This window comes from Physeter macrocephalus, chromosome 10 (assembly GCF_002837175.3).
Source record: "Physeter macrocephalus isolate SW-GA chromosome 10, ASM283717v5, whole genome shotgun sequence".
In the NCBI taxonomy this organism is placed as follows: Eukaryota; Metazoa; Chordata; class Mammalia; order Artiodactyla; family Physeteridae; genus Physeter; species Physeter macrocephalus.
In genome coordinates, this window is record NC_041223.1 from 32251591 (window position 1) to 32254875 (window position 3285).

The following is a 3285-nucleotide window of genomic DNA, read 5'->3' on the forward strand; positions in this document are numbered from 1 at the left end:
TCCCTGGTGGCGCAGTGGTTGAGAGTCCGCCTACCGATGCAGGGGACACGGGTTCGTGCCCCAGTCTGGGAAGGCCCGTGTACCGCAAAATAAATAAATAAATAATAAATAAATAAATAAATAAATAACTGACCTGTGTATTAATCAGGGTTTTCTGGAGAAAGAGAACCAATAGAAAAAACAAACAAACAAACAAAAATATATATATATACACACATATATATGTGTATATATATATGAGTTTTTAATAAGAAAAATGGTACATGCAATTATGGAGGCTAAGAAGTCCCATGCCCTGAAGTCAGCAAGCTGGAGACCCAGGAGAGCCAGTGGTATAGTTCCAGTCCGAGTCTGAAAACCTAAGATCCAGAAGTGCCAGTGGTGGAAGTCCCAGTCCTAGAGCAGGAAAAGACCAATGTTCTAGCTCAAGCAGTAAGGCAGGGAAAGTATATTCTTTCTTCCGTCACCTTTTCATTCTATTCAGGCCCTTAATAGGACTGAATGATAGCTACCTACTTAGGGGAGGTGTGATATTGTGATTTATAATAAGCAATAGTTTCCAGTGGTGATGACCTCCCCCACAAGAACATGCCTCTTGCAAAGGACCTCCTCCATTCCTCTCCAGAAGAGGAGAAGAGGAAGCACAAGAAGAAGCACCTGGTACAGAGACCCAGTTCCTACTTCATGGGTGTGGAATGACCAGAATGCTATAAAATCACCACTATTTTCAGCCATGCGCAAATGGTGGTTTTGTGTGTTGGCTGTTCCACTGTCCTCTGCCAGCCTACAGGAAAAAAAAGCAAGGTTTACAGAAGAATGCTCCTGTAGACAGAAGCAGCACTGAAAGCACCCTGAACTAAGGTGAGTGGGAAACCATTCCAATGAACACATTTTGGATTTAAAAATTGTGTGTGTGTGTGTGTGTGTGTGTGTGTGTGTGTGTGTGTGGAGGAGGGGGGCAGCTTTGTCCCCATTTCTAGCACAGAGCTCCCCAAACCCTTGGAATTTCCTGAGTGATAAGAGAAAAGGAAGGATCTTTTGTTTAATATTTGATCCGTTGTCCTCAGTTCCTGAAGTTGCTTCAGAGCCATGAAGGTGAAATGGGTGTCCTGTTATTCATAACCACAACTGAGTTTATGTTAATGATGTGACTTGGAAATCCACTACAGATGGTGGGGAAGGTAAGGCTGGTAGCCAGGGGGGTCAACCATGTGATTAGAGGTTTGGAACTTTCAGTCCCACCCCCTGGTCTCCTGGGAGAGGAGAGAGGCTGGAGATTTGACTTTAGTCACCAATGGCCAATGATTTAATTAACCATGTCTATGTAATGAAGCCTCCATAAAAACCCCCAAAGAAGAGGGTTCAGAGAGCTTCCTGGTTGGTGAACACCAGGCTGGAGATGCAGGGAGAGTGGTGTGCCTGGAGAGGGCAGAGAAGCTCAGCCCCATTTCCCTCATTTACCTTGCCTTCTGTATCTCTTCATCTGGCTGTTTATTCACATCCTTTAATATCCCTTGTAACAAGTTGGTAATCTAGTAGGTAAAATGTCTCTCTGAGTTCTGTGAGCTGCTCTAACAAATTAATCAAACCTGAGGAAGAGGTTGTGGGAACCTCCAATCTGTGGTCAGTTGGTCAGCAGCAGAGGCGATAATCTGGGTTTGTGATTGGCATCCAAAGGGGGAGAGGCAGCTTGCAAGACTGAACCCTTAACCACTGGGATCGGATGCTATCTCTGAGTAGACAGTGTCAGAATCAAGTTGCATTTAGGACATCAAGGTGGTGTGGGAGCTCCTCATCACCACCACTACCACATTGGAATTGGTGCCCTTTCCGGAGGGGATTCTGCTCCAGAAACACACTCACAGAGACACCCGGAAATAATGCTGAACTATAGATCTTGGCACCCCATGGCCCAGGCAAGTTGACACAAACTTAACCATTGCACCTGTATTTCCAAAATTATGGAAATACACTTGTAGATAGTATGATAGAAGGTAGATAAATGGTGTATGGTGGGAAAAATCTATCAGCTCTCTTACTAAAATCAGACACTAGCCATCCAAGCTTTGGAATGGAGGGAGGACCTTCAAGTGAAAGCTGTGACTGGAGTTTGGAGAGGGCACTGGAAGCCGCAGGCCTGACATAGAGTCTCCGGAAATTCCCTGCACTTAACATCTCTTGTTCCCTGCCTCAAGTGTTTTTGCATATTTTTTACTCCACTGCTGTAGCAAACAGCTTCATGCAGTTAGCAGCTTGCCTCAGTTGCTTTTTTTAAAAAAAACATTTATTTATTTATTTGGCTGCATTGGGTCTTCGTTGCGGCATGCGGGATCTTCGTTGCGGCACGTGGGATCTTTCGTTGCAGTGTGCAGGCTCTTCGTGGGCTTCTCTCTAGTTGTGGCGTGCGGGTTTTCTCTTCTCTAGTCGTGGCGCTCAGGGTCCAGAGCGAGTGGGCTCTGTAATTTGCGGCATGTGGGCTCTCTAGTTGAGGCGCACGAGCTCAGTAGTTGTGGCGTGTGGGCTTAGTTGCCCCGCGGCACGTGGGATCTTAATTCCCCCCCACCCCCCGACCAGCGATCGAACCCGCGTCCCCTGCATTGGAAGGCTGTTTCTTTACCACTGGACCACCAGGGAAGTCCCCTCAGTTACTTTAACTCCCATTTTTACCTTGAGGAAATGTCTACAAAGACCTATCTGGCATTCGAGGAAAGGCAGACTGGAAGTGTGAGTTTTATGCTTCAGGGGACAGCCCTTGGCTGGTGTGGGACAGGAGCCAGTAGGTCCCATGCTCCTCTTCTTTCCCTTAATGGACAATTCTGAGGCTCTTTGAAAGGTCCTGGCGAGATAGCATCTTTTATTGGCTTTCTTTTCTTTTTTACTCAGGCTCTGCTTTGAAGGGTGAGTAGGATACCCACAGTGTCTGCTTGGGTTATCATAACAAAATACCATCGACTAGGTGGTTTAAACAACAGAAATTAATTTTGTCATAGTTCTAGAAGCTGGAAGTCCCAGATCAAAGTCTGATAGGGTTGGTTCCTACTGAGAGCTCTCTTCCTGGCTTGTAGATAGTCGTCTTCTTGCTATGTCCTCACATGGCCTTTCCACGGTGTGTGTGCGGAGAGGGAGTGTAAGCTCTCTGGTGCCTCTTTTATACGGGCACTAATCCCTTTGGCCCAGGCCCGACTCTGTTGACCTCATTTAAACCTAATTACCTCCCAAAGGCCCCATCTCCAAAACCCATCACATAAGGGGTTGGAGATTCAATATACGAATTTGGGAAGGACA

The 3285-nt window shown here is 46.3% G+C and overlaps 1 pseudogene; it reads left to right on the forward strand.

Moving 5' to 3' along the window:
- The first annotated feature begins 588 nt into the window (after positions 1 to 588).
- Positions 589 to 844, forward strand: LOC112064636 (40S ribosomal protein S27-like; annotated as a pseudogene).
- Positions 845 to 3285: the final 2441 nt, after the last annotated feature.